The sequence below is a fragment of the Formica exsecta genome, unplaced genomic scaffold, assembly GCF_003651465.1.
Source record: "Formica exsecta isolate Colony F162 unplaced genomic scaffold, ASM365146v1 scaffold272, whole genome shotgun sequence".
NCBI classification, from domain to species: Eukaryota; Metazoa; Arthropoda; class Insecta; order Hymenoptera; family Formicidae; genus Formica; species Formica exsecta.
Window position 1 is genome coordinate 732,146 of NW_021849984.1, and position 14,095 is coordinate 746,240.

The 14,095-nt window shown below is 37.7% G+C and overlaps 1 protein-coding gene across 1 annotated transcript in view; it reads right to left on the reverse strand.

Moving 5' to 3' along the window:
* LOC115237112 (zinc finger homeobox protein 4) overlaps positions 1-11,720 on the reverse strand; it is a 457,729-nt gene extending 446,009 nt beyond the window's left edge. Inside the window, exons 1-2 of the mRNA XM_029809964.1 lie at positions 11,196-11,720; positions 10,649-11,124 (exon numbers count right to left, since the gene is read on the reverse strand). The gene's annotated coding sequence lies outside the window, so the exon portion shown is untranslated. The remainder of the gene's footprint in view (positions 1-10,648; positions 11,125-11,195) is intronic.
* Positions 11,721-14,095: the final 2,375 nt, after the last annotated feature.

Sequence of the window (14,095 nt, forward strand, 5' to 3'; positions counted from 1 at the left end):
ACAAACGCTCGCAAAATTTTCTGTCGATATTTTATGTCACATCGAGCATCCAGATTGCCCGGCATTTCTTCTTGGGATCGATTATGTCTCGAGAGAATACGCAAAGAGAAAGAGAAATCGAGATATTAAAGAGAAGTAAAAGGCAATATGTGTAAAAAAGATCCTCATATCGAGGTACCTTCTTAGTAAATCACGAATCCAAGATATTATAGCGAAACCGCCGTACGCGAGGATAATGATCAATCGCCGATACGAATTGGTCGCGTATTTAGATTCGCTAGCTAACGCGGTGCCGAGCCAAATTGAATTTCGTCGCGGCAAAAAGTACCAACTTCATCGATCTTGAGAGCGTCGAAGATGAGCTCGAGTGCGCGCGCGTCGCGTCCGAAGGTGGTTCGAAAAAGAGCTCCGGGGCCTTGGGTTAAATGCCAATCGAGCTGGAGCATTGTGGGTAGAGGGCCCCGGAGCTAAAGGGCCCGGGAGAGGGACCACGTGATATCGCGCGTCTGCGTCGTGCGTTACACGTTAGCGTGAGTGGTTGTTGGTTTATTAAGGTTATTGATGCGAGATCAGATCTACAGTCGGATTAGTCAGGGCTGGGTTCTGATTTCTACCTGTCTAACTCCCAATGCTCTTTTTTGCCCTCTCCCACCTCGCGCCCTTCTTATTACACGTGCCCCATCTTGTATTTGCTTTGCTGCTCTCACTCCTACGCAAAGATATCTATCTCTCGTCAATAGATGCATCTACATCATGATCGATAAAAATCACGACTCTTTGTGTGCAACTAATGCATATTCAACGTATACAAAGAAATCTAATAGAATTAATGTATAAAGAAACTAGTTTATCTTTTTTTGTTATTCTTTCATCTAACTTTCTTATAATATATATATATCTCTTTTTGGAGAAAAAAAACATTTGAAAGAATCCAAATAATACAAATATTCAAAAGAATCACAGAAAAATTAAAAGGCCACTCTAATTTTTTATAATATTTTCAGACTTCTTTGAAACGTCTTTTGAATTTTTATGTCGCTTAAAAAGATAGTGCAATAATTTTTCAACATGGTGCATTAATGTAAAAAGCAATTTATTTCTTCATTTATGTTTTGCTTATGCAGGCGAATCGATGAAATCGCAGAAGCGAAGAAGATTGTTCCTTCGGCGAAAAGGAATTTTTCGCGAAGGCCAGGGACCCCTTCACCGGACCCTTCTCGGGGTCTAAATCTGGGGCCAGGTGGATCGCGCGAACGGGCAATCGGAGATCGAAGTAGTTTCCGATGTCAACGGCTGCGACCTCCGGTGTCTACCGCGGGCTGTTTCGAAAGGTAATTCGCGATCCGTGTCGATCGTAATTCCTCTTTCTCTTTCATCCCTCTCTCCCCCCCTCTCGGTTCCCCCACTTGCAAGGCCTCCCGCGTTTGCGTCCCCTTGTCCGGCGAATTACAGGCGGATTTACAAGGAGCAGCGGATTTACAAGCCGACCAAGAGTGGCCTTTCCTGTTCGCCACGCCGGATCCTGAAATCATCGGAAAGTACCGAAAAAGTGGACCACGCACAATGGAATGCACAAAAGAAGCGCGCGAGCGATTATTCCGATATATCGCCAGGGACGAAAGATGTATCGTGCACAATCAGTGAAAAATCATGTGTTTTCATGCTTTGTAGTAAAAGTGAGGAACAAAAAACGCGACTTTCGTAATTGCTTCTCATCGCGATTATTATAGTTTTGTCGAAGACAATTTTGCCACATAATTTGCGTAATCCGCGTGGATTCGAATTAAACAGAACTGATATAGAATTAACGCGTAACGTTGAATCGGGGGAAAATTATTCTTATATCTATCTCTTTATCTCGATCGACGGGATATATAATATCGGAGACGCGACAAAGGAGCACTATCAGCCAATTCTGAAAAGAATTCGTTTCGGAAAGCTCAGCGGGCCGTACACACTGCGGAAGATCGGTCGGGTCGGGAGCCGAGTGACTTCCAGCATAAAGTAAAAATTCACTTTCGACCGCAATAAAAGTTCAGGACACATCGGGAACGCGCGATATACACGGTGTGTGCATCGCGCGTCGGGCGCAATCCTACGGCACGAAAAGACATTAAAGTGTCGAGACACGCCCTGGAATTTGGTCAATAACGCATATCTCTTTCCTCTCCCGCATCCTCTCTCTCTCTCTCTCTCTTTCTCTTCCCGGCCCGTTTCTCTCCTCGCCCTTTTTCTCTCCTTGCTCTCGCGCGAGATACGTCGACATTATCGCGGCGGAGACCCGGTACAGGCGCGGGCATCCTAAAACAACAATGGAGGCATTAAGATGATCTACGGCCGAGTCGCTTGACCCTCTGATTCAAAAAAGGTGTTCGAATCCATTCGAGAAGGAGAGCGCCGCGACCGGTGACGGCAGGTGGGAGAAGGAACGAGCGAGCGGGAGAAAAAGAACAAGGAGGGTCTCTCCGTGGCGTTCGTGTGGGTGTCAGCTTAATGTTCCCGGTCTGAGTGTGGGTGACCATCGTGCGTCGAGTGTGAGTCGAGATTTTAAGTTCCTCCTCGTACAGCCGCGCGAGCGCACTCTCTTTCGAGCCTGATTAAATATATATTAGGAGCGAGAAGAGAGAGAGAGAGAGAGAGAGAAGAGAGCGCGCAAAGAAGTGCGAGGGAAGTGGGGAACTGACTCACGGCGGGGGGTGTGGTATTTTTTCAAGAGGGCGAGAGCAAGTGTGTATGAAAGCCTCACGGCTAAAGGGTGCGGTCGATACGAAATCTCTGAGCGAGAATGTGTCTTGCGATGATGTTCTTCTCTCGTTACGAGATATGCAAGAGGGATTTTTCTATTATGGATTACGGATGCTGAAACATTCATCACATTTTCAGAATAGTGTTGGTAATGATAAATTTATAATTTATGTGATAGTTCTTATCTGTATGTTTAAATGTATTATATATAAATTGATCTTCATATATTTAATTTCTCTCTTTTTTCATTCTATGTTTATTTAATAATTTTAATTGTTTAATATTTAGTTATGCACATCCGTGACATTGTTTGAAAAATGACCATTTCTTTTTTACATTAAAACACGACATATTACAATAACTAATGGTTTTTTAGTTAAACTTTGTGTTTGAAATTGTCCTATATTCTGGAGAGATTAAGAAATATAAGATAAAGCGATGCGTATTTTTGGAAATGCTCTATCAAGAAATGAGATAAATTCTAATTCACTAAGAACGAACGGTCGAATTCGTAGGACGGATATGAAGGAATCTCACGATCAGTTACGAAATTACAAACTCTCGCGGGAATGTTTCGGACAGGTCGGTCGCCGTTACAAGGTCGAAATCTGTCCGCCCTACCAATGATGTCCGGACCAGATCCCGCTATTACGATCGGCTCATTAAACAGCTGAACATTTTCACAGATACCCGGTAGCGCGTTAATGACTGATGACCGAGAAATGCGACCAGGAGACCTGACTGGTAAACGAGAGACTACCTGGTCTAACTTTCCTTCTGCTTCTTGTTTATTCGTCCTTTCGCCTTGGTCCACTATCTTCGGTCCTTATTTCTATATCGATGCTTGTCGACCCTTATTAATGAGCCGAAGATAAATTCGGAGACGCGACACGACCGACGCTGCTTGGGGGAGCGTCTTTCTCATATTTCCAGACAGGGGTGAGGCGAAAGCGCGGTGAAGGGTGATCTGCATCATTAGAATTAACGAGAGCCCACCGATCTCTTAATGGATGCGCACAAGTGGCAAGGAATGTTTTATCCGGTGACTTATTACTCGCGTAGAGTAAACGCATCAGTCCAACTGAGAGAACCTTTTAACCTCTGAATTGTTCTATTGTTCATATTTAATCAAATAAATGATGTTAACCTAACGACGCATAGAAAAAACTGAACGAATACGACGACATTACCAAGTTTTATGTTATCTATATATATTTAATGTGTGTATTATTTATATATATATATTTAATTATATCAAGTTTTTTATGTATATTGTCTATATATGTTTAATTTATTTATTTATGCAGCGTTTAACTTTTTATTGAATTTTATTGCGAACAATAAAACACACTTACCCGCTTCTTATTTAGAAAAATTTACGTTTATATATTTACAAATTTTCATTAAAAATCAATATATTAATATCTCTCTAACACATGTGATTGCCTGGCAATGCCATATTAAGAGCAGCTATTAGCATGGAATGGAGACAGCAGGGGTGTATAGCAAGACAACGGGGGAGGCATTGTAACAAGACTTACGGTCAGATAAGTCATAATAGTGGCTCGCTCGACGTTGTTAGGAGTCAACAGAGGATCGTGCCGAGATAGCGCGTTAATGCACGCATTTATTTGAAATATTAAACCTCGAGGAACGGAGAAAGACAGAGTAAGTCTGCCCGCTTGCTTTCCACCCTCCGCGAGGTCGAGCCGCGGTAGGAGAGACACGAGAAGGGACAATTATAAATGATGATAATTAGCGAAGATCTTAACCGGTCACTCCGTGACTTTACAGTTGTAATTGTGCGTGTCGAGAGACTACATGCCGGATCTCTCCACAAAGTGATTTTGCGATAGCCACGGCGTGGAATTTAAAAAATTATCGAACGATCCAGTAAAAATATTACAAACATATATTTTAATAAATTTTTTCTGTTATTAAAAAATATTTAAATGATAAAACTTGATTCTCTGTAATTATTTAGAACGATACCGTCTAATTTAGGATCAGGTGAGAGGTGTATTTATCTCTAAAAAAAGTATTAAAAATAGAATTATATATAGTTCCTCTCTATACAAAATAAATAATTATTTAAAAAAATAAAAATCTCTATTACAATGAGAAATTAAAACTGTGCTAATAAAAGGAAAGAATTTTAATCTTCAAAGTGCTTTCCGTTCGATTTCGATTAACGAGGAGATTAAAGAATTCGATCCCACCATGTGGCATAAATCGTTTCAATCTGGTGTGCAAAAGGAACATTCTCTTTCTCAAAGACATACACTGATTGTTTCTCTCTCGCTCGTATGCTATGAAGAAGAAATCTCAGACAGCCGTTGATCGAATCAACACCGACTAACAGAGTGATACTACAAACTCACTCCCTCTTTTTTCTTTTCCTTCTCTTTCTCCTCCTAATTATTAATGTGCTCGAGCACGCGGAGATAAACCTCAGAATCATCGTCGAAGTATTCAAAGCCCTCTCGCTCGGTCTCTCGTTATTGAATATGAATGATTAATTAAGAACATCTCACAATCCGTCGACTCGTCATTCGATCCCTCTCCCCTCGCTAAAAACAAACTTTACCATGCTATGTATGTATTCGATATCATACGATAACTGCGTAGGAAGTGAACATTCGCTATTGAAAGATCGCTAAAAAGAGATATGCGAACAATACATACATATATACCCATGAAAGATATCATACATTCCATCATTTGCAAAAAAAGGATACAATTTTTATAGTATCTTATATTTTTAACAAAATTAAAATATATAATTATAAAATTTTATACCGGATACACATTTGTACATACACATATCGTTAGTGATTTGAATTGAAAATTTCTCTTCTTTGTAATTTATAATATTATAATATAATAATTTATTTATTTTGCTCGTGTAAAAAAACATTACTATTTTTATTATTTATAAAATTTCGATGTGGATGTGAAAAACAGGGAAACAATCGTAAATGAAATATTCTTACAGCAAACGAATACTGTCAGGTGTGTTAACTTTCAATCACAATAAACCGAATCCACTGCGACAAGCTGGTCGGGTCAGAACCCGATTCCTCTCAGAGTGTTATCACCGATTTCAATTATACATATCGATCCGTGTGCATTCGACGTGCGCACAGGCCTCTTTGTTCATTTCCACATGTCGAAAGAGTTCATCTCCGTAGACCTTTGCTACAATGACTTGAGGAAAGAGGAAAAAAAGAGCCGACAACACAACAGAGCCAACTGATACAATATTCATTTACTGCTGCGTGTGTCTATGCTTCATAATGTCACGGCGGAGGGATCGAGGGGCATGATGGGGGCAAAAAGAGACAGAGAAAGAGAGTTGCATTCAAATGAAGGGGTGGGACTCCAGGATGACACTTCTCGTAGGTGATTTATACCCGCTGGTCGAATGACCATCATCTCATGGAAAGATCTACAGGATCTTCGAGGTGCTTAGTTAGTCACTGAACGAAGGATAGTTAGTCCCTACGATGGGCACAGGCGAGCATGGAGGTGGGAGAGGTACCTAGTACGACAGGAACTTAATATAAAAACTCCATGGAAGTTTCATGTAATTCGAAACATATAATTCTCTGCACTTTTATTATTCCCATCCAAAATCATCGTTTGTTTAATCGTCGACGTTCGTTGTATTGTTATGAAAGGCTGGATTGAAGATCTAAAAAAGGATACATGGACGAGACAAATTATATCAGATTGTTCTATATAATTATATCAGATTGTTCAATATAATAATTATTTGCGCCTGTGCTTTTGATATTAAACGAAAAAATAAAGATCTGATCCGTTTGTGGGGAACTACCGATTGTACGGTATAAAATTACCTTTTGGGTGAACAAAAGTGCGAGGAACAAAAGCGTTCACGAGAGAGTGTGCTTTGAGAAAGAATTAACACAATGGCTCTCGCCAACTTTGATTGGTTAGCCAACTCGCGAAGTTAAGTGCATATTTCCCGAGGCAAACAATGTTAAAATAGCACAGAGACGCGGCAATAGGTCGAGATCATGGCGCTAAGTTATCCCCTTTTCTTTCTGCGGGGTAAGTATGCGAACAAGTACTCGCATTAACTGTGTAAATAGCTATTTGTCTTACAAGTGGTTGGATAAGAATTAGTGTTTTAACGCCGAGGAGACACGAAAAGAAAAGAGCGGAAATGGCATCGCGAGTCTTAAGTATCTTCGAGTGGATTTTTGCTCTCTTCTTCCTCTAACCATTTCCACTATTTTCTCGTAAAGTTCCAAAAAATTGCTGCCGACACTTCTGCAAAACGAGATTTCAAGATTTAATAAAAACAACTACATATATACATTAATAACAATACCCGACCGCTTAATGCATTTTCAATATAATGCGATTGATTCATTGTTAAAACGCGATGTAACTGGAGAAATTAGCGAGAAAAATCGAAACAATTGAATGTCGAAACAATGTTTGAAACGACGGAAGTTATTACGCACAATATTCTGCATTGTATCTACGGCAATTTCACGCCAGTTCCACGCTTCCCTGACCAATCGTGGAAGCTAACAAATTACCGATGCTTTGGCGAAAGAGGATTCCAGGTACAATAAAATAATCATTTACATTTATGGAATAATAACAAACCACTCAACATTTTTAAAAGCATAGTTATTTGATATTTGTATAAAAGCAACGATAAAAAATCAAAAGCAAGTCACATCGCAGCAAAAATCTCTCATTCGATTGCATGTATCAATGATTATTAGTTTCGCTCTCGCGATCTATCCAATATTCGAGACGAGATTATCGACATTTGGTAGCTGTCTAATTTATCTAATGATTAATAGAACTACCCATAGGTAACGTGAATTTCTAATAGTCAACTTATACGCATAATTTTTTCCATCTGCTTTATTAATAGACGCGATGATCCGATCGTTAATTATATCAGCTACTTTGAATATCTATCTCATTTACTTAATGTCTGGAGGAATATATTTCACGGATCACTAGAGAGAAATGAAACGATCATAAAAGATCGTCGGATAAATGCAAACTATTCTTTATATAAATTTTATATGCTGCATATTATGAAAATGCAATACTTTTGTTACAAAATGTATAATTATCAAATTAAACAGTAAAAAGTCGCATATATGTAGTATGCGATAGAAATTATGTGAATCGATTATTGGCAGTACTTGCGTGTCTCGAATTATAATAAATTTACATAAAACGTATTTACACTTTAGCAGTCTTGATTCGTCTCTTCGCGTTTAAACGATTTGATAAAGTGTGTCGCGTCGATGACAACGCCAACGTCCAACGTAAGGAAACAGCTGATTGGTAGTGCGCGCAAATTTTGCGCTAGCCTAGAGTGAGTCTCGAGATCATGACATCCCCGCGCGTTAAGGACAAAGAATTTCAAAGAATATGACACTCGTCGATGTGGAGACACGCGAGCTAGAGGCTAACGAAGCTGCAGGCATATGTATACACAAAGTCGACATCGTGAGTTCACGAACCGCGAAGAAGAAGAAGAAGAAGAATAAGAAGACGACAATGAAAACGGCATTGGGGGAGGAGAATAGAAGAGAGAGAAAAAAGAAAGAGAGAGAGAGAGAGAGGAACCGGCGCCACTCTGAGCGAAACGGCGGTGCCCCGGCTCTTCATGGTGTGCAGGCTCGCGCGCCAACTCGCGCGCGGGGGTAAACAGACGAAATTATATCGAAGAAAAATTACCTCGAGATAATAGTGATTAATGATCCGACCGGTGGGCGCGTGTGCGTGAAAACGAATGTGTGCGTGCGCGTCGGTACGCCGATGCCCGGTAAAATATGATACCCGGTAAACTCTCTCTTTCTCGCTCTCTCTCTTTCTCTCTCTCTCTTCTACACTCACAACTGCTCTTCTATCCCCTTTTCCCTTCGCTTCTTGAAACGTCCCCCTCTCTATCGCGATTCTACTACGCCGTCGTACCGTCAGACTTTGGCGACACGGAGAGCACTCTGGAGAAGAAAGAAGAGCACGAGAGGAGAAGCAGACAACCATCTTCTCTAATTAACACATTAAGACTAATCAGAGCCGGTCGAGTTATTCCTGTTCGGCGGGCCCACTTGCCTAGATTTAACGTCCCCGACTAAATTAATTCTAATTATTTCTATTGCTCGTACTTTGCGATTAATGACATTTCGTAATAGAAAACTTGACATTTTGCTTTTAATTTACAAACTCTTTTTACGAGGAGCAAATATAAATAATTTTTGCATAATAAAAAATGTAGAGAGTCTTAAATTACCGATCATCTTTAATATAATAAATCACGTAATAAAATTTTTGTGATCTTTATATTTATTATCGTCCCAATTAATGAGACTGAAACAATTATCATATGATATAATTAAATCAATAATAATAGGTAAGTAATTTCGATGTAATATCCGTAAAAATATCCATATTTTTTATTCATCAATATGTGTACGAATAATTTTAGCTTTGCGATTATTTAAGACAACTATCATAATATTTTTAATATAAATTTCTTTATATTCGATTGATTAATGTGTCATAATTAAATATTTATTCATTTAATCTCTTAATTGCTTAAATAGAATTGAATAAATCTTGAAAGTTTTATAATTTAATCAAGAAAAATTACACGCGTGATTTTTTTCTTTTTTTTCGTTTAAACGTTCCTCTGCGGAATTGTCAATGACTGGTCCGCTGTCTCATATCTCCTCCCAGGAAGGAGAGAAGACGCGGTGAGTGTAGTGGAAACTGGTTTAAATATTTTCTGGGCACGTGTTTTATATATACGTAGGTAGAGATATATCCGCGCTCCTCTCCGGCACGCTCGAATGTATAAGGTCCGCTTCACTATCTCGGGTCAGATCTCGGCGGTGATCTTCAGCTCTCATTTTTTCGTACGGTCACTCCGCTATTATGCTCGTCCACGAGGGCCTCTCGGAAACACGTTTGTGTACAAAAGCCTCACCGGCCATTATTAATTATCGCGATACGGTACGCTCGCGAATGTAGGAGATTCGACATGGAGAAGATTCGCGAGTTCGTGTAAAGCCGAGACATTTTCTTGCGTAATGAAACACGGAAAAATATCGAAAGGCGTTACGCGAGATAATATATATTAACCAACCTTTTCCAGTGATGACACAATGTTAGATGTAATATATTAATATATTAATAACATAACACACACACACACACACACACACACATCATCTCTCGTAATTCAATTTTTTTAAATTTTATAAATCACGGACGAGATAATTATATAATGTTTTGATGCGATTATACATGAAATTTGAAGTGTCATACTTTCGAAGTAATATCATATCTCAATATCTTGTAATATAAAAATACATTTTTGTCAAAATATTACCACAAGTAATTCCAATTAAGATAATGATCTGTATTTTTATCCATCATTACTCATAATAATCAATTTTTATTTTGCGAATATGTATTTAATTTAAGATTCAATCGTTGTGATATTTTTAAATATAAGTATATTTATATTCCATCGATTAATTTGATAAGATCAAAGATAATTATGACATTTATTTTCTAATTATCTAGATATGATTGGGCATATCTCGAAAATTAAGGAAATAATTAATAAATAAGCAAGAGAACCTTTAAGAGAATCTTTTTTAAATTAATTAACAATCAACTTGTATGCCTATTAATTTATATATACAAATTGATTTAAGTAGATATAAAACTATATGATATCATAATTATACATATAAACTTTTCAAGAAATATGAGAATCAGCATTTGTTTCTAGTACATTTTGTAAATATATCATTTTAACGATATATCACATATTTTCTGCTGCATTTATTTTTGTTATAATTATAATAATATCTTAAAAATATGTACTTACCATCGCATTTTTCAACAAGGGCAGCAATCTTTTCGCAGGATTCGACGACGCAAGCAGCCTCCGTCATCAAGTTCGTTTGACTTACTCACACGTCGGTACGATTATATCGAAGTTAATTAGGTTAAATGCGCGATCGTCACTCGTGCACCGATCAAATTTAATCACGATCGTCGTGCTTAATATTCCGCAGGTAATTGATACAATTTGAGTATATTGTCACAATCAACATGTTATTTGCACTGAACTTTCGCGCAACAATTACGATAGAATCACGCACCTTTTTACACTCTTCATCGATTTTTACGCGCACAATACTCATTCGTGGAGATAAAAACGATATCTTTCAATAATATATAAGCAAATAATACGCGAGTATCTATAATCGAATAGTTAACCTCAATTGTGGTTAACTAAGCGTTCCGTTTATTATGAATTGCGGTTCTTTCATTTGTATTTATATCAATAGTATAAATATTCTAAATGAAAAAAGAAATATATTCAGTGATGAAGATTAATTAATCAGATTAAATGAACGAAATCACGATACCTGCCGATTAGAAACAATCAAACGCGAAGTCGCCATCGAACTGCGATTAAATTCACGACACTCACAATGAGTCTTTCTCACTTTCGTCAAATGGACTATAAAATCTACCGTGATTGAGAACGTATTGTGGCGTGTTTCTTTTCTTTCGACGCAGGCGTATACAAGAGTTCGAGATAGGTCGTACCTGAAAACAATTTGCGTTATGAGTTTTTTTTCAACGATGCCATTGTCGTGGTATTACGGTACTTGCTATATAAACATGTTTACATATCGGCAATACAACTCGCGCGTAAGTATTGTAATATATCTTTGAACGAATATCTCCTCGATTGACAGAACACAGGCGACGATTGACCTGCGAGCATCGAATTACGCGGAATCCGCATACGCGAGTCGCGAATCCCGAAACGCGTTTAAATTGGTGGACGGCTCGCGAAAAAAAGAACACGATTGATCTTTTTGTCGTTGACTGACGAACGCGACTTCCCGCAATCGAACTCGCCGGCAGTGGAAATAAACTACGTAGTTGCGATACAGTCCGCGCCATCTGTCACAATGAACAGTGAACTAAAGTCACTCGCGGAACGCACGACGCTAGTTTACCTATTTACCACGCACAGGCGCGATTTTGAAAATAATTTCGATGAAAATAACGATCGCAGAAGGAATCGGAAAAGCTGTTAACGGCGTAAACTACATTCCATCAATTCGATGAATTGCGAATATGGTGAGTGGTCATTATATAGGTCTTTACGTAGAATTGTTGATTTAGTCCGTATATAAGAATATCGTATTTAGCGTTAAACATAACGTTTCAATTTTGAGCTTTATTTATCGTTACATAAATCACATTTCAATATACTTTGTCGCAGATAGACGTATAAATCGCAATTAAAGTGTCGAATATGAAACGATTTATAAGAAACGATTTTAAAATAAAGTATGAAATGTGTAAATCATTATGCACTCGTTATAAAAAAAAGTTTGATTAGATTTTCTAATTACAATTCTCTGTGAATGCAATGCTGAAGGAATGCAGTGTTTACCATATACATTTCGCGATTTTGAAAATAATTTCGATGCTTATAATACTATAATTATTAGTATATAATACTAATATTAATATAATACTAAATAATTATTAGTATATAATACCTATATACTAATAATTCCTAACCAGCGACCGCAAAAAGATTCAGAAAATCACAACATAAAAATTTGCAGGCGAATAAGAGCCGGACGCAGATGGTAGTGTGTTAGATTCAGAGAAAATAATTTTTTCTTGAAAAGCTGATTATATTGTGCACAAGGCACGAAATTTTCTTGGTTTTATATCAAGAATACCAATAAATCTCAATTCGAGATTTATAGTAAGCTTCATGGAAAAAATTATTTTTTATGAATCTGGCGCACTACCATCCGCGGCTCTTATTCGCCTGGGAATTTTTAAGTTGTGATTTTAATTGAAAGCCTTATTAATTTCTTAATTTATAGATTCAGAAAAGCTGCTGATTACATACTTATAATTGATTTTATCAAATTGATCAATTGCAGACATGGTGAGTCATATCTTTTTATCGAATTTTGTCGATACTGATTCATATAGTATTTAACGCAAATTATCACACTAACAATAATGTTTCAATTTTGAGCTTTATTTGTCTGTTGCATAAAGATCACATTTTGATATACATATTATCGCAGATGTATTGTATATAAATTTCAATTATATTATTAAACATATAAGATCAGAAATACTAGTTTAAAGCATAAAACATTGCGTAAATTATTACGTATTTTGTTATAAAACGGTCATATCGTAGTTTCCTATAGTATTTTGTGACGGAGATATACAGTATTATATATTTGAATTCTTAAAATATTACATATATGTTATCATTTACATCATTAAAGCTATATCGAAACGCTATCATATTTATATTATATAGTTATCATATGCTATATTATATACAACTATGCGGCACAAATTTCATTAGTTACGTTTGATTCGATATAACATGTATAAAATACTCGTAATTGCAACGAAACATCAGTGTATGTGTGTATAACTGCATCTAAATTCTAGGGATTATTACTGTATACGTAATACGCGAAATGCAAAGGAAAGTCGAGAGTTTCCTTGGACAGTAGCAAATTTCGCTTCATGAAGTTCCCGGATGCAGCTGCGACGGCTTAACGTTTCTCGAATAATGTCTTGAAACTACTAGGAATGGCAAGTTGCCATTAAGAGGTAGGGCGCGAACGACGTTTCGTCTGGATAAATATTTGAAACGTTTCCTGACGATCTTGAGAGGTTCATTACGAAGGATTACACGACTCATATCGAGGACTTAGAAATTCTCCTTTCGCGCCAGAAGACGCGATCACAGTCTTTGCAGACTGATTCAAACGCGGCAAATTAGTACGTTCGTCCTTTCGCCCCTCTCTCTCTTTCTCATATAATCGCGGCCTTCCTCCGTCTTCCGATTTAATTTCCGGTTCTCTCCGCGATCATTTAAAGTTCCTTGCGTTTAAGCCGAATACTCAGAAGTTTTATCGTAAATGACGCGGGTATTACGCCGGAATAAATGATCGCATGCTAATAAGAAAAAAAAAGGTAACGGTCGGTAAGTAAAAGGAACGTGAATAGTGAACCGAGTTTTCTCGAGTAAATAGCGGAAAAATAAATAGTCAGCATTGTTATTTAGAGAGAAAGAGAGAGAGAGAGAGAGAGAGAAATGACAAAAGATACACGTTTCTTTGCCAGGAATCGGTGACTTTCTTCGGGTAATGAGATTGCATTAATATCGTAAAACGCGAAGAAATTCCGAAGAGCTGAGCCCTGCAAGGTGTATAGAAGAAGCAGCGTATTAAAAACTTTCGTCGTCACGATTATATAC